The following is a 23,388-nucleotide window of genomic DNA, read 5'->3' as shown; positions in this document are numbered from 1 at the left end:
CAATACAGTAGGTAAGCGAGTGGCAGATTCTGAGTACCTTGCTCTTCTGGAGTCACCATTTAAAGAAAAGGACCCCAGAATACAGAGTCCAATTGTGCTGCTGAAATAACCACAATGAAATTGTTGACCATTTTGACAAGATGAATTAGAACAGGCAGTAAGTCATATCTTTTTAAGAAACCATCCGCATTGTGGAGCTGGTGGCTCTAGTTCAGGACCATGATGGTTGCTGCGTCCATCATCTCTGTCTGGCAACGTGATTGAACTGAACCTAAAAAAAAACCTGAGTCTTGATCCCAGTGTTATCTAGCCAAGCATACACAAAAGGCAACGATTACTTGAGGGGACTACATGGGCACCTCCTGTCACACCTAATTTAGTACAGTGTGCTCTATGATTTCTCCGAATATATCTCATGATCTTTTCCCATCCTATATAAAAAAGGGCAATATGCAAATTGACCCTAACGGCGGAACGACTGGGAACGACTGATTGTTATGATGCATACTGACTACCAGGGGGCAGATGCTCAACACAGGAGTTGCCCTCCTGGTGGTCAGTGCGCTCCCACAGGGGGAGCTCCGCTCAGCCATAAGCTGGGCTGATGGCTGCAAGCACAGCGGTGGGTGGCAGGAGCCTCTCCTGCCTCCTCGGCAGTGCTAAGGGTGTCCGACTGCCAGCTTAGGCCCACTTCCCAGGGGGAGCGGGCCTAAGCTGGCAGGTGGACATCCTCTGTGGGCTCCCAGGCTACCAGAGGGATGTCTGGCTGCCAGCTTAGGCCCGATCCCTAGGGAAGTGGGCCTAAGCTGGCAGGTGGACATCCCCCGAGGGGTCCCGGACTGTGAGAGGGCACAGGCTGGGCTGAGGGACCTCCCCCCACCCTGAGTGCAAGAATTTTCGTGCACCGGGCCTCTAGTTTACCAACATTATCCCCTTTCCTATGACTCTATTCACAAGCTCTAAAATAAGGCCTAGAACATAGCAGTTGCTTAATAAAAGTTCACTGAAGAAATGACATATAACAGGCATTCAATAACTGTTTGAGTAAATAAAATAAATGAACAAGATGCTGGTGTTGGAAGAAGTGTATGAGAGACGTTAAGCCACAGAATCAAGGTTAGGGACTTTGGTACAATGTAAAGTAAGATGTTAAATATATAAGCCACAGTGGCCAGAGTGACTGGGAGCGCCCTGAAAGCCAGGCATAGGAATTTGGCTCCATTTTATAGGCAACAAAAAAGAGAATCCTGAATGTTGCTGAGGATGAAAAAAATCTTGGGTGTAGTACTTGGGAGGGAGAGAGGTCGGTGACCAGAATGGTTCTAGATTGTCAGAGAACAGAGAGCAGTGACTCCCGGAAGGAAAGGCCAGAAAGATGGATCAAAAGCAGAATCCTTATCTTGTTTCACAAAATTCCTCACCTTTTCATGATGACACCAAAGGTCTAATCCCCTCCCTTTCCTCTCTCTATTGGCAGCCTATCCTTTGTCTAAGTTATTCTTCTCTTCAGGAATCTTCTTTCTCTTGGCCACGTCTCAATATTTCTGATGCAAGTTATCATTTGGTGGGATAAGTGCAATGTGTCACAGGCTCAGAACTGTTTAAAAATGCCTCAGAATTTCCGACCTCTGTGGGAGAGAAGGGCCAGTGTAAATATATTATGTTCTTGTCCCTATGGACAAACTTCGCCTACTCAGTTCTGGCCAGAGCCCAAACTGAGTAAAATGATTTCTCCCTGCCTTCTCTTTTGAAGCACAGCAGAAATAAATACAGAAAGTACCTTATTCTGTGGCACATGAAAATAAGTATACTCAGAGAAACAAAAATGTTTGTTTTCCTTACCTTCTGCCGATACCTTAGTGAAAATTATCAACTTTCTGTCCAGAACTCACTCCTGTGCCTTTGCTCAAGGTCATCCTCACACCTCATACACCCTCCACCCTGCTTCCCAACTATGTTGAAATTATACTCCTCCTTCAAGGCCTACCTTAAATGCCACCTCCTTTGATCTTTTAAGTGGAATGCAAAATCTTTTCCATCTAAATCCCTTTAATGTCGCATCTCTACCTCATTACAAGTCACAAAGAGACAGTTTCTTATGAGTGTGTCTTATTTCTCACTCTAGTCTCTTCATTAGAAATCTGTTTTGAGGCCAGGGTCTATATCATTTGGACACCCCCCATAGTTCCTTCTGTAGCACATGTACTCAGTATAAGTAGGAGGTTCCCAAACATTTGCCAAAATGAATTAATGGAAATATTGCCGTCGGCGTGTTATTATGCACATTACTTTAGGACATGATTATCGCTACTTTACAAATAAGAAAATGAAGGTGCATAAAAGTTAAGTGATTCAGAAAAGAGGATATGCTTGTCACAGAAGCGGAGATAAAAGGCCCACATAAGAGGATTCAGATTGAATCTGGCTCCTTTCGGATAACTGCTCCCATCTTTTATCGAACAATCCACAGAGAACATAAATTGGCATCCTTTTTGGAATACATGTGTCGATATGTATATCAAGAGCCATAAAGAAAGTCATATAATCTGAACCAGAAATCCATCTTAAGAAAACATCTAGAGATACAGACATCTCTATACATCTTTATATATAAAGATGACCCTTGTACTATTATTCAAAATAGTGATAAAAATCAGTCAATTCTTCTGTTTCACAATTGACAGAATAAAAATACCATTACTTCTCCTCTCTCCTAAATCCCAAAGATGTGACAAAGCAGGACAAACTGCTTAGGTAGGGAGAGGGGAAAAAAGGAACAGACCAGAAATTTAAACACTTTTCAAAAGATAGAAAGTAGATGAGATTATACTGGTCAATGTACTATATGGTAGTTGTACTACAACGTAGATGCATCTTCAGACAACCCAAACGAAGGGAGCCAGGTGAAAGAGCCCGGGACCGGCTGCAGGCAGGAGCTAAAGCTGCTCCTTGAGAAGGCCCGTGAAGGGGCCATGTTGGGGACGAGAAAAGACTGTCCAATAGAAATGTAATGTGAGTCACATATATAATTTAAAAATTTCTGTTTAAATTTAAAAAGTAAAAGGAAACAGGTGAAAATAATTTTAATAATATATCCAAAATATTATCATTTCAACATAAAACCAATATAAAAATACTGTTTTTTCTCTTTGAAAATCTGGTGTGCATTTCACATTTACTGCACCTCGCAATTCAGATGAGACAGATTTCACGCGCTTGACAGCTCACATGTGGCTAGTGGCTATTGTGATTGACAGCATAGAATTAGAGGTGATTAATTGAAGGACTGTCTAAAAAACAGCTGGGCTAAAAAAGTCTTTTAGATACGCAAGGACCTAGTTTAACTTCTATATGTTCTTTTAAAAAAAGTTACCACGAATGCTTTACCGCAAAATTAAAAAGCATTTTAAGAAAGAGGACAACATGGGGTACAAGAAAGGAGGTTTAACTCGGGATTTCAATGAAAGGGTAGCAGGACTATAAATTAGAGCAGGAACTCTTTGGACTTAAGAGAAGAATGTGTCATGATGAAAGTCATTTCCCTACAATGAACATTATGACTAAGAAGCTAAATGAAGTCAGTCATAAGGTAAAAGCAGATGCTTCTTTTCTTATTCAAGGAAAAAAAAAAGGCAATTACAAACTCCAAGGGAAACAAAAAGCAAAGACAAGGTATAAATACCAAGCAAAGAAAATGTGGCAAATGATAGAATATAGAAATAATTTCCTATTTGATCCTGATGTTTGAAATATTCTCCTTAAATGTCACAGGCTTAGTACCATAGATCTTTATTTTCTTCACCAACTCTGCTATGCATATTTATACAACAAAGAACAATTATCATTTATTCTTAGAATCAATCCATAGGTAAAACTTAAGACTTACTTATTTTACAGATCTGAATGTAAATGTTCTTCAGCCATACAACACATACCTTAAGATAGACGAGACTATATTTATCTTATTTGTTGGAGAGTGAAAATAGTCTGTATACAGTTGGAGAGGGGAAAAAAGAATTTTAGGCCTAAGTGGTAACCTGCATAAAACAAGCCTGACACAGGGGTTTTAATGATTCATGGAAGCCCATTTCCTTATCTAGGAAAACTAAGGCTCCAATGTTCTGGTGGTATAAAGTGTTTCAATGAGTGAGTCATATTTGCAGACATTAAATTATCCTCAAAGTTTATAATAAGCATTTTTAAATTTGTAATGTTAAGTAAAATAAACTGCATCCAAAATTGTAGAGACAGTATGAAGCCTGGGAAACCGAAATAAAATTTGAACTACATTTATGTACTAACAGAGATTCAGATTAGAGTGAGGAATCACTAGACTGCCGAGGCAACTCTGAAGATGTCTGGGAACCTGGCTGAGGAGAGAAAAGTGGAGCAAGGAATGGTCAGGTCTAGGCACCAGTCCTACCTCTCATCTGTCTCTGTAATCAATCCCCTTTCTCCAACACACAGTTTGTACGCATTAAATATTCACAGATTTAGATTCTCAAGGCTACTTGAATGATTTAGGATGGCCAAGGAACCATCAAACCGGGCAGAGTAGTCAAGGGAGGCATTTTGGAAGAGCTAAGCCCCGAACTGTATCTCAAAGGGCATGCAGGTTTGAACATGGTGATTGGGGAGACCACAGAATCCTTAGTGGCCAAAGGGGAAGCAGAGGGCAGCCCCCTCCCCAACGGAAATGCAAAGGAGGCTCTTGTGCAAAGAGGAAAACGAGGCCAGCTGTGAGGCATGGCAACCAGAAGGTACTCAGAGACACTGATGTGTCCTCATCCCACCCAGACAGAGATCGGCGTTTTTCAGGGCTGTACTTCAGAAGATGGAGGTACAACCCTCTTAAATGTGAAAACTGGGTTTCCCTCTCCTTCCCATCAACCTATACTTGGCCTTCTCCGTATTAGACAGATAGGTTGTCTTTTTTTCCTCCAACCCTTCCCCAACTCACACTTCTGCCTATAAGATATGCTTCTCACGAGCAAACTCACATCACAGTAGAGTTTGCTTCCAGAGGCCAAAGACAATCTACTTGGCAGCGGCAAGGAAAACAACAGGCAGAATGACTCGATGCTTCACCCTCCGGGGCGGGACTTTGAGTTAGACTGCCCAGCTCAGCCAAAGAGAACGCAGCATTTCTTTTTAAGGGTACCTTAAATAGGGCTCTGAACTGAAAAAACACCTTTTATAAAACTCAAACTCCCCCTATTCAGACTTTTTATGAGTATCCCATGTCCTTACTCCTCAGAAAGAGAACAAAAGATAACAGGAAGAGATAACAAAAGCACACATATATAACAGGCACTGAATGGTATAGACAGTCTATGACAAACCCTTAGGTACATGCCATTTCCATTGTACAAAAAGGAAAAGGAAGTTGAACCTCATGGAGAGTGAATGATTTGCTGGCTATGTAAATACTGGATCTGGGATTCAAACCTACAAACTTCTTATTCCAAAGCCTCAGGCTCTTCCCCCTACACCACACTGCCTCACAAAAAGAAAGGAAGAAAGGGAGTGAATTTACCAAAGCTACACTGTTGAAAAGCAAGAACAGAGAGGGATAGCTGCTATCTTCACATTCCCTCCCTCAATTTTTTTTAAAAGAAATAAAATATTCCTGGCTCTTCAAAGACAGCAAAAGTGAATGGCCTTAAATAGATCTTTATTTTAAAGGCCGGGAGGCCCACGGAGTAACAGAGGGCAGGGGACTTCTCTCCCCTTATTCTGTCATGGTTCAAAGGGCGTTTTAGGGAAAAGACTATTTACCTAGTGTGACCACAGTCTAAGAGAACCCCGAAGGGGTAGCGAGGAAGAGAGAGGGAGAGAAGGGAGGCTGACTCACTATTTGTGTTCCAAAAATAAAAACTCAAACCAAACACAGTGGAACTCAGCCATCCAGCCGGGTGCCCTAAGGATTAACTGTCTATATGGACAGGCACTTAACTTCATATTCCTGATGGACTAGCTGTAAAATAGGAAAGAATTCAGAATTAGGCTCCTTGTCAAGAGAGCACCGAAAGAGTTGTATTTATAGCTTCTGAGATATAGACCCAAGCAAGCGGGCTGATGTGCAACCCCTGCTCTGGTTCTCAACATCCATGTGGTTCACACCTGAAGACAGGGTGGGTTTGATACATGAATGCCCTCAGAATGGCAGTAGCATCTCATATTTTTATATCCTCTTCACAGGTTACAGCTGGACACTGTTTGTATGGATTCCAGTTCAAAGTTGAGGACACGGTGCCAGCACAATATGGCAGGGAGGACACGGGCTTTGGCACTGGGAAAGCAAGGGCTTGAATCTTGGTTGGATGATTTGAGCAAGTTGCTTAATCTTTTGGAGATCTGGTTTCCTCGTTATTAAAATGGCAATAATTACATGTCTTGGGACATTTATTTACATAATAGACACTCAAATAATTTCCATACTAACCCTTACTTCATACCATATACAAAAATTAACTTGAAATGGGTGATAGATTTCAGTATAAAAGGTAAAACTAAAAGCTCACAGAATATGAGACCCTGAGGTAGGTATACAAAATGCACAAACCATAAAAGAAAAAAAAAAAAGTAGACTTGCTCTGGTAGGTGTGGCTTGGCGGTTAGAGTCTCAGCCCATGCACTGAAAGGTCTCGGGTTCAATTCCCGGTCAAGGGCATGTACCTGGGTTCAGGTTTGATCCCCACCAGTCAGGCCGTGTACAGGAGGCAATCAATCATGTGTCTCTCACATCGATGTTTCTCTCTCTCTCCCCCTACCTCCCTCCTTTCCACTTTCTCTAAAATAATCAAAGGAAAAAATATCCGTAGGTGAGGATTAACAACAACAAAACAAAAAACAAAAAAAGGAAAGAAAGAAAATGTAGACTTCATAGAAATTCGAAGTGTTTACTCCTCAAATGGCTCCATGAAGAAAATAAAAACACAAGCCAGACTGGGAGAAAGTATTCACATGTTTTCACAAACTGAAAGAAAAATTTCACATATTTCTATCTTACAAAGACATGGTATCCAGACCTTGTAAAGAATTCTTACAATTCAATAACAAGAAGATAAACTAGATACTTTCTAAGATACACAAAATATTTGAACAGAAGCTACACAAAAGATATACAAAAAGCCATGAAAAGATGTTCAACATCATTATACATCAAGGAAACACAAATCAAAACCACAATGAAATACTATTACCTGTAAACCCATTAGAATGACTAAAATGGAAAAGACTGATTATACGAACTAAGTGTTGGTGAGGGATGTGGAGCAAGTGAAAATTGCATACACTATTGGTGGGAATAGAAAAGGGATAAAGGGTACAGCCAGTTTGGAAAACAGTTTGGCAGTTTCTTAAAAAGTTTAACAAACAACTACCATATGGCCCAGCCACTCAACTGGGAGAAATGAAAACATGTGCCATACAAAGATGTGCAAATCAATGTTCAAATCAGCTTATTTAAAATAGTCAGAAATGGAAAACAACTCAAATGTCCATCAGAAGCTGGTATATCCATACAATGGACTACTACTCAATGATAAAAAGAACATATGCAACATGGACACATTTAAAAATCAGTATGTTCTGGGGGAAGGTCAATGAGGACAAAAAAAAGGAGATATATGTACTACTATTTGTAATACTTTAAACAATAAAATAAAAATAAAAATCAGTATGTTGAGTGAAAAAAAATAAAAATGTACATACTGTAGGATTCTATTCCTATAAAATGCAACTTAATTTATAGTGACAACAGATGAGTGGTTGCCTGGGGCTAAGGGCAAAGGAGAAGGGACAGACCGAAAAGGGACCAGAGGAATCTTTTGGGGCTGATAGAAATGTTCTGTATGTTTCAAACTCACTGAATTGGAAAAGATGCAGTTTATCGTGTGTAAAATTTTTTTCCTTGTCAATTTTAAGGAAAATGAATTCACTCTGCTATTCCTACTTCAACTAGAATCAAAGCAGAAAGCTACTATTCCTCGTCTCAGGGAAAAGAGAAAGCTGCATTGAAGTTGCTCAGGAAAAGGGAGGTATTGCAAAAACCTTTTAATTTACTGAGTATCTGTCAGGTGTTTGGCACTGTGCCTGGTCCTCTATACATGTTATCTTATTTAATTCTAACGAATTTGATGAGGTAGGCACTATTATCTCTATCACAGATGAGAAAACAGCCTTGGAAAGTTTGAGGAACTCATCCAAAGCCACCCAGATGGGAAATGGTTGACTTGGGTTCTATGATGGACTTGAATCAAACCAGGTGAGCCTGACTTCACAGGCAATGCTATTACTTCCTACAGGGCTGGGGGCATCCTCAGAAGGGCAAAGCCCAAAGAGCCTGCTGACAGGAAGTGCTCCTAGAGGTCGCCTTTCTCAGGACTGGGAAACCCTGTCACGCAGAAGAGTTTTAGCCTTTCCCCAGGGAGCCTGGAGGGTGGGAGGTGGGTGGGCCTCCGCCTGGGAGGCTGGGAGAACCCTCTCCCTCGGCTCCAGCATCTGCTGGTATTTTGTTAACTCTTGGCTCCTCTACACGCACCCACCCACTGCTTTCCCAGAGAAAAAAACGCCAAAATATCTTGGCTGCACAGGCGAATGGGTCACAGATGACAGAGGTAAAAAAACAACAAAACAAAACCAAGAAGTTCTGTAATATGCTTCTTTTTAAAAGCAAAAACAAATCGCACATTTCTCTGTTCTGGGTTTTCCTTGTTCTCTTTGAGTTGTCCGCCTTGTGAAACGTTCTGTTGTCTACATTTTCATTCATCGCAGTGGAAAAATAAGGCGAATGGGTCACTCTGAAAGTCTGCATAAATTTATCGTCTTTCTGTTGCAGACCAGCTGTAGCCCATCTCCCCCAGAGCCAGGCCAACAGATCAAGGAGAAGGTGGCTGGGGCTGCAGAACGTGGGCCGCAGGGAGGAACCCGGGGGGGCCTCGGATCTGGAGGGGTAGTCAGGATCAGGCCTGCTCTGTGGACAGAGAGTGAAGCCACCTGGGTCTGGGGTTAACTTGGTCTAATGGTCTGTGCGACCTTGGCAAGTCACTCTCCCTCTCCCAGCCTCAGAAGACTAGACTGACCATGTTTTTCAACCTTTAACAAAGGCCCTCCATTTATAACCAAAAATAATCTCCCCCCAAGCCCTCAAGGGGCTCGTGCACGTCCTCTGAGAATGGCTCTCCGGCCTGCTCATTCCCCAGGAGCCAAGCTTTACGTTCTGAAATCTGTCGGCTAAAAACAGGCAGCTTCCCATTGCTTCAGTGTACATTCTAATACCAGACACAAACTTTTAGAAAGCACACACAGACACCCCGGAATTCTGTCAGGGATTAAGCGCCCTGATGCACGCGGCAGTGTTTGGGGTTGTTCCTCATTTCCACTCCGGATTCAGCTGGAACCTCGGTTTCCCTCTGCTGCGTCCCTCCTCACACGAGGTAAGATTCGCCACAGGGACATGTGCTTTTGTGATCATTTAACTAGAGCCTCCGCCCCAAAACTATGCTCTCTCTGCCAAGTTGTTTCTGGTAAGCATCTTTGGAAAACAGAAATTCCCTACACAAGAAATTCTGGACAAGGGTGTGAGGGGAAGACACACAACCCCCCCAGGGGAACCGAAACATTCATTCCCCCTTGTGTCCACCTCTGTCCTGGGAGGATGGGGGAGGGAGGCTGCGGAAGAGGCTTTTGGAGGAAACAGACTTGCAGGACTTTGGCTGCAAACAATTGGGTACTGTATCTAGCTGTTAACGGAGGCAACTGTGAGCTCAAAACCACAGAACAAGAGGGTCAGAGTTCTAGCTCCTAAACAGGAAAGTACTGCACTTCTGTTTCCTATGCGGCAGCCTAGGACCTGTGTTCTGGCTTCCAGCCCTGGAGCTCAATGCCGGTGTTAGAAGGCACCTTCGACATCATTTAGCCAGGGCTCCCACCCGTTTCAAAGAGAAGTGGAACCCTTTGTTTCTGCATACAAAATTCTGTCCATAATATACAAAAACACATAAAAGCAGAACTGCTCTGAGGGCAGGGGACACAGGCAGAGAGCTCTGCCCGCTCAGCCGCCATCGTCCCTTTCATCGGGCATCTCTGGATTCCCAGGGCTGCAAGGAACACTATGAGGTCTACTGATGCGTGGTGACTTGTGTGGGATTTATAGGTCTATTGATTTGTGGCGTTTACAGATAAAAACAGATGACTAGGCCCTTAATTCGATTCGGTGGACGGGGGTGGGCGTGCTCAGCTTTTTTTCTGACATCATCTCCTTCAATGATCTCATTACTCCCAGGGCTTCACTTACCGTTTCTGCATGGAAGACACAAATGCACATTTTTAGACATGATCTCTCTACTTAGCGAAGCAGAGGCTCTGAAGCATACTGATGGGAGGAGATAAGCAGGGATCCAGGCAGGGAGATAGGAAGTCTGGCAGCAGAATCTAAGTATTTGGCCTCAAAATTCAGGACCGGGGTTCTAGTTATAAGAGGACTAGTGAGAGAAAAGGAATAATGTGAATTCCTAAAGAAAGTACAGCACGGGGACTTGGCCAAAGGAACCAGGCAAGAGCCCTTTTTAAAAATTGGGGCCAAAGCCAGAAGGGGACTAACTTTCAGGGTGGTGAGATGCTGACTCCAGAAACCTGAATCAGATTCCTAAATTCCACCCCACCTCACCCCCATTACGGGCAGAACTGCTTCACAGACCTGCCAGAGGCATGAGAGGACAAAGCCAAGTGCATCTTCATAGCTGAGCTTGTCCAGGCCCTCCTTGTCCAGCAAGTTGAAAGCATGTGGTGATCTAAAAAGATGCAGGCCAGATGTTCCTAACATTTTTTAGGTTACTTACTGAGATAGACAAAGATCCCTATCAACCTAGTGGCCATTTCTCCCCTAACCCCTATTAGGGAACTAATATTTGGTTCAGAGAACTGACAGAGACCCCTTAGTCCCAGGGAAGGCTTACCCCCTCCCACCACCTTCAGCCCCAGGGTTGAATCACAATTAGTCTAAAGCAATTAATTATGCAAATCCCATTCCCCTTGGTCAGGACTGGTTTAGGGGTGGGCAGGTGAGGATTCTGACCAGAAATTCAGAAGGGGTTTCCTGGGGAATTCAAGTGGCTGGTTTTCTCAGTGAGGTGCCTTGAGCCACTGGAAGAACCCTGAAACTTCCTGCCTCTTCCGTTGCCCAATGAACATCACTGTCCTTGTGACTTAAGTCACTAGTGGTCAGATTTTCCTTCCACTGCAGCTAAGCGGTCTCCTGACTGATCTGCTGACCCACTTGAGACTCGGATGAAAACTGCAGACCCTATATCCTGGGGCCTTTACTATATGGATATGTACAGCATTTCACCTTCAATTTTAGGAGGGTCACAGGTTTCAGGTCAAGGATCCTGACCCTGGGCTGGTGGTTCGTTCTCAAGGTATGCTCCTGGACCAGCGGCAGCAGCATCGCCAGGAACTTGCGATGAGCGTAATTTCTCCAGCGCGTCCCAGACCCACTGAGTCAGAAACTCCTACGATGGAGTTTCATAGTTTACGTTTTGCCAAGTGCTCTGGACGATCCGATTCATGCTAAAGTGTGAGGACCAACACTCTGAGCCCAGCATTACTCCATCTCTGCGATAGTAGAAATGTTCATATCTGCACTATCCAGTATGGTAGCCACTAGCCACATGTACCCACTGAGCACTTGTAATGTGGCTGGTGCAACTGAGACAACTGAGTTTTTAATTGTATTTAGTTTTAATTTATTTAAGTTTAAATAGCCACCCATGATTAGTGGCTACTGTACCGGACATTGAGGCTCTAGATAAACATAAAGGATTTTATATTATCAAATGGCTCTTAGTACCAAGTAAAAAAATAAGCCAGTGGTTTCCAAACTTCAATATGCACCAGAACTACTAGAAGGCAAAAAAGAAAGAAAGAAAGAATAATGGCCAGAGGGTTTGGTGAAACAGATTGTAGCCCCTATCTTTAGAATTTCTGACTCAGTAGGTCTGGCTTGGGGCCTGAGAATCTGCACTTCTAATAGGTTCCTATGTGGCGCTGATGCTATTGATCCGGGGGGAGCACTCTGAGAACCACTGAAGAAAGCAAAACTTGCTTGGGTGCCTTCCTACAACCTGTGTCAAAGCCACTTTTCTACAATCCTGACCAATGCTTTCCTTTGTGTTCAGCAAATTAACAAACAGGTCAAGTCCCCTGACCGCAGGAGCTGACATCTAATTCCACAGTACACCCCTGGATCCAGCAGGTGACATTACAAAAGGAATAATGGCTATCCCCACAAAGAAGAACACTTTTGGAAGGGTCTATCCCGTTCCAAAGACCATGATTGCCTCCTCATAATCATCAGATGGCAGGCTGTATGTTTTGGAAGAGGTTAAGTGATTTGCCCAAGGCACTAGGTCAGGGGTCCTCAAACTTTTTAAACAGGGGGCCAGTTCACTGTCCCTCAGACCGTTGGAGGGCCGGACTATAGTTTAAAAAAAAAAACTATGAACAAATTCCTATGCACACTGCACATATCTTATTTTGAAGTAAAAAAACAAAACGGCAAAAACACCCGCATGTGGCCCGCGGGCCGTAGTTTGAGGACGCCTGCACTAGGTCCTATTCCTATTTTTCTGCATTTAACCTTTTGCAATCGGATGTCGAGTGTGACTCGACACGGTTAGCATTAGAATAAAGGAATCGAGAAAAAAAGCAAGCGAATGCAAAGGGTTAAAGTATATCTCATAAATTATTTAGGTTAAAGTATATTTGTAGAAGAATATATATGTATATACAGAAATGTTAAAAACTAAAATTTTCAAGAGTCAAAAAGACTTTGGCCCTATAATGGTGATATGAAAGGCAATAGAACTTTGCCTTCTCGAATAACACACATAGGAAGCCACCTATGCTAAAGACCTTGCATGGCCAGCAATACAGCTTTGAAGCATTAATGGGAAGGCAAAAATCAAGGACAAACACACAGGGGACTTTTCTGAAGGTCAAAAAAGCAACAATAAATACCATACCCAGAAAAGCTTTTAAATCTGACCTTTTCCTCAGCTGAAGCCATTCGCCTTCCAGCATCTTCAATCTAACAGACTGAAGTGGGCTGAAATGGCTCTTAGGAGAGAGCTGGGCCTGGTCTTTTCCTTAATGCTCCTCTCCTCCACTACTCAGGCGGCAGCAGCATTACTGGTAATTACATCATTACACCATAATGATGTACACCTGCGGTGCAAGTGAGACGGCCCAGGCTCCCCAGTTGAGGAGAGAAGGGCTCCCACTTCACTGTTCAATTCCCATTAACCCTTCAGGTTCTGGCTTATTCTCAAAGGCAAACCACCCTTAGGACATTTTTACAATCTTACAACTCAGAACATGGAGGTGGAGCTTAGTTGAAGACCAGGAGCAAAGTTAATGCATTAGTACAATGGAAGTCCTCCACTACAATAAGAATTAGGAGACCTGGGTATAGCTCTGGTTTTGCTATGAACACCTTATATGACCTTGGAGAAATCATCTGCATCTTTTAGGTGTCAGTTTTCTCATCTATAAAAAACAGCAAAGCTTGCAGGTTGCGGTTCCCAAAATGACCCTGTAGAAAATGTGAGATTGGATGAATGATCACAAGTTTCCCAAACTCTAACATATCTAAAAAGATTCCATGAATAGGGGAGACAGGAGTGGAATAAAATATGGAAGGCCAATTCTGTTTGGTCTTCCAGGCTGTTAATTAGATGAGGATTTTTGCCTAGACCCTGATCCACGTATCAGTGTCCAATCATCAACATCCATAGCAATTTTTCAAAAGACCAAGCTCAGAAATCATTACTAAATCACAGAAAGTCACCCCAAAGAGAGAAGGAACACGGAAGTATAAGGTACACTGGGACAGAAGTGAGGCAACTTAAGTTCTGGCTGTCAGACATCTTCTGTGACCCTGAGCTAGTCCCTTGACCTTGGTCAACTCATTTTTAAGACATGTGGTGGAGGGGAGAGGAGTTAGAATTAGATCCTTTCAGCTCAAGCAGTCTACAATTTTGATATCTCCGTACAAGTTTCAAATGCTACTACTGAATACTGGGGCATGCGGGGGTGGGTGGAGGTTGGCACAAAAAATGTGCTAAGAGTGCCAAATCCTGCAAGACAGAGATGAATTTTCTTAGAGTGTCTAAAGGTTTTCTCATAGGGCCTATGACAGTGGTAAAGAAACAAATATCTAACAGACCTCAAGGAAAGAATTGAAACATATAAAACTGTATATTAATTGTGGCATACCTCAGAATCTCCCCTTTCCAGTGCCCCAAAGGAAAAACGTAAACATGTGTTCTTTGCACTTGTCTTCTGGTCTTCATACAGGAGGAAGGTGTGAGACTTTGGTTTCCTGCAGTAGGGTGGTTTAGATGCTCTGAATGATCATGCCAAAGAAAACAATTAAAAATCAAGATACATTAAACCTAAAAGTTAATTTTTAAAATTAATGCTGAACTGTCAAGAAAGTAAGGAATCTGCAAAGAACAAAGGTGAAATAAAACAAAAATCAGGTGGAAACAAACCAAATGTCCATCAACAATGAAAGGATAAGCAAAATGTGATTTACACATACAATGAAATGTTACTCAGCCTTAAAAAGGAAGTTCTGACACATGCTACAACATGGATGAACTTTGAAGACATTCTACTAAGTGATAAGCCAGGCATAAACAGTAATTCTCTATGATTTCACTTATATGAGGTACCTAGAGTTGTCAAAATCGTAGAGACCAAAAGTAGAATGGTGGTTGCCAGGGTCTGGAGTAGGAGGCAATGAGAGTTATTAATAGGTACAGAATTTCAGTTTGGGAAGATGAAAAGTAGATGACCAGACTTACATGAAACACTTTTATGAACTTGGGATACCAATGGACTATACCCTCAGTGAAATGATGAATTATAAATAAATCTTCAGTGGTTACAGGGGCCACAAAGATAATGTCCTGTCTTATCTGAAACTAATAAAAAGTAATATTGAATATAAACTGTACTTGAAAAATTAAAAAAAGAAAATGTCCTATCTTAATCAGTTGAAAAGAAGAAATGTCTATCCAAAGAATCTATAACCAAAAGCTGGCTCTAATGCAGGTTTTTTACCAAATCTGTGCATCCTCAAGAGAAGATCTAACAGTTGTCCAGTTAGTAATGTTTTTAGGCTATTAGCACAAGCAACTCTTCATCTTTTCTGTGGAATAAAATTTTAACCCAGGACTCAAATAACTTCCACAGATAAAGTTCTAAGGAGCATTTGATCTTAAAGCAAAAACAAAACAAAACAAAACACACCCAGAAATAAGCCACATGAGTGACAACCAGAAAAAACACACAACAAAATCAGATCTGCTAAGATGTCAGTAGAATTAGAGACAGACTTAAAAATATCTATCATTATTATTCTTTAAGATTTAAAAGCAAGGTTTCAAAAAATTAACAAGGAACAAGAGAGTATAAAAAAAGAGCCAAGTGTATTTGAAAACAAACAAAACAGAACTTTCAGAAATGAAAATTTTAATTGAAATTTAAAAGTCAATGGTCAGCTAAACAGCGTATTAGATACAGTTAAAGACATAATCAGTGAACTAGAAGAGTGATCCAAAGAAATTCTGTAGAATGTAGCCAAAAAATTCACATATGAAAAGAGTTTAAGAAAAGTGATTGACAAATTAAGAGGGTCTAACACATATCTAATCTTTTAACTGAAGTTTAAAAATGAGATTAGCCCAGCCACTGTGGCTCAGTGGTTGAGCATTGACCTATGAACCAAGAGGTCACGGTTGGATTCCTGATCAGGGCACATGCCCGGGTTGTGGGCTCAATCCCTAGTTTGGGGTGTGCAGGAGGCAGCCAATCAGTGATTCTCTCATTGATGATTCTCTCTCTCCCTCTCCCTTTCTCTCTGAAATCAATTAAAAAAAAATTTTTTTTAAAGTGGTTTTTCTTTAAAAATAAAAAAAGAGAGAGATTAGAGTCCTGGCTGGTTTGGCTCAGTTGGATGAGCGTCATCCCAAGGTGACTAGTTCAATTCCTGGTCAGGGCACATGCCCAGGTCTCAGGGTGATCCCTTGGTAGAGTGTGTGTGGGAGGCAACCAATCAATGTTTCCCTCTCACATATATATTTCTCTCTCTCCTCCCCCTCTCTCTAAAATAAATAAAAACATATATAAAATATTTTATTGATTTTTTTACAGAGAGGAAGGGAGAAGGATAGAGAGTTAGAAACATAGATGAGAGAGAAACATCGATCAGCTGCCTCCTGCACACCTCCCACTGGGGATGTGCCCACAACCAAGGAACATGCCCTTGACCGGAATCGAACCTGGGACCTTTCAGTCCGCAGGCCGACGCTCTATCCACTGAGCCAAACCGGTTAGGGCTAAAACATATTTTTTAAAAAGAATGAAATTAGAGAGGTTGGAGAAAGTCATTATTCAAACAATTAATGGCTGAGAATTTTTTCACTATCTGTTAGAACACCATACCCCAGCTCCTGGAAGCTCAACAAATGTCAAGCAAGATAAGTAGAAATAACATGAAACATTTTAATAAGGCTTAAGAACACCAAAGACGGCCCTAGGCAGTTTAGCTCAGTGGGTAGAGCTGAGTCGGCCTGTAGGCTGAAGGGTCCCAGGTTCAATTCCAGTCAAGGGCATGTACCTCAAGTGCAGATTCTATCCCTGGCCCCAGTTGGGGCACGACATCAATGTTTCTCTTTATCTGTCTCTCCTCCTCCCTCCCACTCTCTCTAAAAATCAATGGAAAAATATACTCAGGTGAGGATTAACCAAAAACAAACAAACAAAAAAACCACCAAAGACAAAAAAAAAAATAAATAAGATATTAAAAGAGAAGCAGAAAGATCACCTACAAAAAATAGCAATTATACTATCATGCAATGTAGACTTCTCAACAGCAATAATAAAATCTAGAAGACCACAGAATAATATTTTCAGTGTGCTAAAAAAAAACAACTGTCAAAACTATGAGAAGACAAGCCACAGACTGGAAGAAAATATTTCCAAAACACACATCTGACGAAGGACTGTTATCCAAAATATACAAAGAACTCTTCAAGCTCAACAATAAGAAAATAAACAACCCAACTAAAAAATGGGCCAAACCTTAACAGATACCTCACCAAAAAAATTATACAGATGGCAAATAAGCATATGAAACGATGACCCACATCATATGTTCTCAGGGAAATGAAAATTAAAACAAGCTACCATTACATACCCACTACAGTGGCCTAAATCCAGGACACTGACAACACCAAATGCTAGTGAGGAGGTGATGCCAACAGGAATGCTCACTCATTGTTGGTGGTAATGTAAAATGGTACAGCTATTTTGAAAACAGTTTGGTGGTTCCTTACAAAACTAAACACACTGTTTGTATATGATTCAGCAATTGCACTCCTTGGTATTTACCTAAAGGAGCTGAAAACGTAAATCCCCATAGAAACTTGCACACAGTTATTTATAGGAGCTTATTTACTGGTATAATGGCCCGAACTTGAAAGCAACCAAGATATCCTTCAGTAGGTGAATAAACTGTGGTACATTCAGACAATGAAATATAATTCAGCACTGAAAAGATATGAACTGTTCTCAACATTAAAAAGAAACAATTTTGTGATGCAATAGATGTGTTAGTTAATGCTACTATGACAAGCACATAGCAAATTAGTATATAAATCAATATGTATATACTTTAAACTTACACAGTATGGTATATCAAATATAACTCAATTAAAAAATGCACTACCAAGCCACAAAAAGACATGGAGAAATGTTAAATGCATATTAGTAAGTGAAAGAAGCCAATCTGAAAAGGCTACATACTGTGTAATTCCAACTATATGACATCTTGGAAAAGGCAAAACTATGGAGATAGTAAAAAGATCAATCGTTGCCACAGGTTGGGGAGTGGGGAAAAGGTATAAATTGGCAGAGCACAGAGAACTTTTAGGTCAGTGAAAATACTCTGTATGATACCATAATGATAGATACATGTTATTGTACATTGTTCAAACCCATAGAATGTAAATACACCAAGAATAAACTATAATATAAACTGTAGACTTTGGGTGACTCTGACACGTCAATGTAGGTTCATTGGTTTTAAAAAATGTACCACTCTGGTGGGGGATGTTAATAAAGGGGGAGGCTATGCATGTGTGGGGGCAGGGATTATATGAGAAATCTCTGTACTTTCCCTCAATTTTGCTGTGAACCTAAAACTGTTCTAAAATAAAAAGAATCTTAAACGTATTAACTGTCAATGCAGAAGTTTATAGCTAATGAAAGGCTTTCAACAATAAAAGCAAAATATGGCTTTTCAGACAACAACAAATATTGCCACAGCCAGACCCTCAGTAAAGGCAATGCTAAAGGGTGAACTTTAGGAAGAAGAAAAATGATCCCAGATGGAAGGTCTAACATAAACTGAAACAATGATAAGCAGAGTTATTGATAAATATGTGGGAAATCTGAGCACTGACAATGGAATTCAAGAATACCACTTAATTTGTGTGGTTAAAAATAAACAAGATACAATGAAAATGCTAGACAACAAAAAGCATCAGTTGGGAGGAATAATCAGAGTTTAAGCATTCTGCGATCCTTACATAGTAATTGGGAAGGAAGATGTAGTGTGCTGAATGGCGGCTCCCCAAAAAACATAGGTCCACATTCTAATCTCTGGAACTGGTGAATATTATCACTTATGGTAAAAGATGTGATTAAGTTAAGTATCTTGAGAGGAGGTACTTATCTTGGATAACTCAGGTGGGACCGAAATTCAATCACACGTATCCTTTTGAAGGACAGAGGGAGAACAGACGCAGGAGAGCAGGAGACAGTGTGGCCGTGAGGCAGAGACTGGAATAGCCCAGCGACAGGCCATGGAACAACATGGAGCCAGTAGAAGCTGAGAGAGACAAAGACAAGATTTTCCAGTCTTCAGAGGGAGCAAGGCCCCATGACACCTTGACATTGGACTTCTGGCCTACAGAACTGTGAGAGAATAGTAAATTTCTGTTGGTTTAAGCCAGTGGTCGGCAAACTGCGGCTCGCAAGCCACATGCGGCTCTTTGGCCCCTTGAGTGTGGCTCTTCCACAAAATACCACGTGTGGGCGTGCACGTACAGTGCGACTGAAACTTCGTGGCCCATGCGCAGAAGTCGGTTTTCAGCTCTCAAAAGAAATTTCAATTGTTGTACTGTTGATATTTGGCTCTGTTGACTAATGAGTTTGCCGACCACTGGTTTAAGCCAACAAACTTGTATTAATTTTATACAGTAACCACAGGAAACTAATACAGTAGGTAAAGATATTACTTTAGGCCAAATTAAAATATATGTGATAATAAAGAGCTCAATTCTCCCTAAGTGGATTTTAAAAGTTAACATGAACTCAGTAAAAAGCAGCATTTTTTTTTTTAATAGAAAAAGGTAATTGTAAGGTTCATACAGAAAAATGAGAATAGCAATAAGGGGAGGCTTAGGTAACCATCTATACTAATAAAAGGGTAATATGCTAATTAGACCGGACATCTTCTGGACATCCATCCGGATGTCCTTCCGGACAAAGCCACGGTGGCAGGGGCTGAGGCAGAGGTGGTTAGGGGCAATTAGGCCGGCAGGGGAGGGTAGTTAGGGGCAACCAGGCCAACAGGGGAGCAGTTAGGGGCGATCAGGCAAGCAGGCAGAGAGGTTAGGGGCAATCAGGCAGGCAGGCAGAGGTGGTTAGGGGTGATCAGGCAGGCAGGCAGATGAGCGGTTAGGAGCCAGCGGTCCCAGAATGCGATAGGGATCGGACCTAAACTGGCAGTCGGATATCCCCCGAGGGGTCCCAGATTGGAGAGGGTGAAGGCCGGGCTGAGGGACCCTCCACCCCCCCCCCCCCCCCATGCACAAATTTCGTACACTGGGCCTCTAGTATAATATAAACATACTACAAAGCTTCATTAATGAAAACAGAGTGTGTTGCCAAATATATAGACAGACCAATCATCAAAATTTAATATATTAAGTCCACAAATGGGTATTCATGCATAAAATGTTTAGGTTATGATAGAGGTGGCTTCTCAAATCATGGAGAAAAGATTTGAGATGGCATTTGACGTTTAAATGATTGTCACAAAGTTGAATCTGTCTCTCTAAGCATATATTATGATCAATTCTAAAGGAATTAGATATTTACATATAATATAAAATGAAACTGTAAAAGCAATAGAATAAAATTGTACATTTCTTTTATAATTTCTGAGTGGGAAAGTCTTTCTATTACATGATGTTTAAGAACCATAGAAAGAAAAGATCATTATAGTAATTACACAAAAAACTACAAATTCTGCATAGTAACACACAAAAAAGTACATAAACATGAAAACATGCAAACACACACACACACACACACACACACATCCTACCTACCTACCAGCAAAGTAAGAGAACAATAAACTGGGTTAGAGTCATAAATATTGTGTTCAAGTTTGCAATTCCTATTATAAAAGGCTAATCTCCTACGCAAAGAGCACCTACAAATCAATAAGACCAACAAACCCGCAACAAACAAAACATATGAACAGATAGTTCACAGAAAAATACAAATGATTTTAAACCTGTGAAAAGATGATCAATGCTGACTTATAAAAGGAATGCAAATGAAAACTATGCTGAGATACTATTTTCCACCCCTTAGACTGGAAAATCCAGAAGTTTGATAACTATGTCGGCAAGACTGTGGAAAAACAGGTGCTCTCATACATGCTGGTGGAAGTAAATAGTTATAAACTCTGTGGAAGGTAATGTGGCAAAGTTACATATATTAAAACTATAATCGTATATGTACTTTAACCCAACAATTCCTTTCTAGAAAGTTATCCTAGAGACAAACTAATACATGTGCATAATGACATATGTACATTTTGCAGGTCTATTTAAAAGAGTAAGGTTGAAAACAGTATAAATGTCCATCAATACAGACATTTAGTTATAGTTCCATCACTTGATGGAATACCATATGTTATTGTTAAAAAAAAAAAAAAGGACTGGGGAATGAAAGTCTTCATGTATCAACATGGAAAGAGTATCAAGATATACTATTAAGTGAAAAAGCTAAATATAAAGTGCTTTATGCTACCATTTGTATGAAATAAACAGGCTATCTATATATTTGCATCTATATTTATAATCTATATTTGAATTTATAGACATAGATGTATTGGGGGATTGAAATTGAACAGATGGGGGCAAAGGACAGAAAGGAGATTCTTCACAGCATATTTTTCAACTATTTGATATTAAAACCAGGTGAATACCTTATCTATTACATTAAAATTTTTAATAAATATATATAATAGAATATCTTGGATAACTTCTAACAAAGTATAACTTCCAAATGTAAAAAGAAAATGAGACAATAAAAGTAAAATACTCAGTCCAAAAGACAAAAACAGAAGGCACAATACTAGAGAGTTGAAATAAATCTAAATTTCCATAATCATCACAATAAATGTGACTCAATTAAACTCACTAATCAAAAGACAAATACTTTCTTAGTGTATTAAGCACAATAAACGTGATTATCTAAACTCCTCACTTAAAAGACAAAAACTGTCAGACTAGCTCAGTAGTTGAGCATCAACCTATGAACAAAGAGTCATGGGTGCGTTCCCAGTCAGGGCACATAACTGGGTTGTGGACTCCATCCCCAGTAGGGGGTGTGCAGCAGGCAGCCATTTAATGATTCTCTCTCATCATTGATGTTTCTATCTCTCCCTCTCCCTTCCTCTCTGAAGTCAATAAAAATATATTTAAAAAAAAGAAGACTGCCAGACTAAACAGAAACACAATCCAGCTGCAGACTGTTCTTAAAAGATACATCTAAAATATAATAGCACAGGTAGTTTTAAAAAATTATACAAGGCACATATATGACCCAAAAGAAAGCTGCTATAGTTATATCAATATCAAGCAAAGAGCTATTAAGGCAAAAAAGAGTCACTTTACAAAGACATGAGATTCAAAGGAGCAGGAAGATATATCATTCTAAAATATAGCCTCAAAGTATATAAAACAAGAACTGTGATCACTGCCGGTAGAAACTGACAACTATGTTATCATAATGGAGATTTTAAACAACCTCTTAGTAACTGACATCAAAGGGTAAGGCTCCTCCTCAAATTAACCTGCTTTGGAACTGCTAGATTACCAAATCAGAAACAAGGTTCTTCACTTATGTCCTGAGAAAATAAGTCAGGATGGAGAGCCATGCTTCCTGCTGTCTGGGTTTGGTGACCAATATTCAAACACACAGAAATGGGAATTTACACATTATCCACAGAGCAACGATAGAGCTACACACTAACACTAATGGCTTTGTCGGGAACTCTATGTGCTTATGCTTCAATTTCTTAATCCATAAGCTCCTCAAGAAAAAAAATATTGCTCTTTTACACTTATTTGTACCTATTCCAGCACCTACTGTATATAACAGATGCTCAGTAAGTGTTTTATTGAGTCGTCTATTATACACTCCTTTTAAAAATACTTATTCATTCCAACATGTATGAAACACCTACCATGTACTAGGCACTATGTTAAGTACTGAGGATACACAGATGACTAAAGCAGTGTCTGTTCTCCAGAAGAGAAAGAAATATATATATTTTTAAAAAGCTATAAACAGATATTTGAGTGAGAGGAAGGTATAAGAGCTCAGAGAAGGTACTTGGAGATCTGAAAGTTCTCAACCATTTAGCATGTGTTTATAAGTACCCGCTGTATTCCAGAATCAGGGCCATTTAAGTTAGTCTTACCAAGCAGATATGAGGGTCAAATCAGGCAAGGAATATGCAGGGCAATGAGAAAGAAGAAGAATATGAAGTTCAGGAGAAAATGTGATTTGCTCAAAGACAAACAGCTTAGGTAAAGACTAGAATGGACATTCCTAGTGTCTCTTCCACATTGCTTCCTGACATTCCTTCCCTCCAGGACCCCAATTTATTTCAGTATAGATCCCTGTCTCAATCAATGGCTTCTGACCACAATCTAGCAAGAAATTCTTTTAAAATTGCAGCACGGTACCCATAAATTTAAAAGTTTCATGAGATACCCTTACTGGATACAATGCATGCTACTCTACTCTGTTTCATTTTTAAAGATGCTTCTTGCAATTCACTACCATTGACTTCATCGCTCACTAATAGCTCTCAACTCCATTTGTAAAATGCTTATTGCTTGTAATGGTTTATAATGCGCTTCTCTCTGTGAACATAAACAGAAATCTCATTTAAAATGGAGTTGGGAGGCTAGAAGAGAACTCTCATGCATGGTCACTCAACACACA

General features: G+C 40.5%; 1 protein-coding gene across 1 annotated transcript in view; it reads right to left on the bottom strand.

Moving 5' to 3' along the window:
• GAB2 (GRB2 associated binding protein 2) overlaps positions 1-23,388 on the bottom strand; it is a 163,080-nt gene that overhangs the window by 87,549 nt on the left and 52,143 nt on the right. The window lies entirely within an intron of this gene.

The sequence above is a fragment of the Eptesicus fuscus genome, chromosome 13 (assembly GCF_027574615.1).
Source record: "Eptesicus fuscus isolate TK198812 chromosome 13, DD_ASM_mEF_20220401, whole genome shotgun sequence".
NCBI classification, from domain to species: domain Eukaryota; kingdom Metazoa; phylum Chordata; class Mammalia; order Chiroptera; family Vespertilionidae; genus Eptesicus; species Eptesicus fuscus.
Note: the sequence above shows the minus strand (reverse complement) of the source record. Positions and strands in the feature narration are given on the sequence as shown.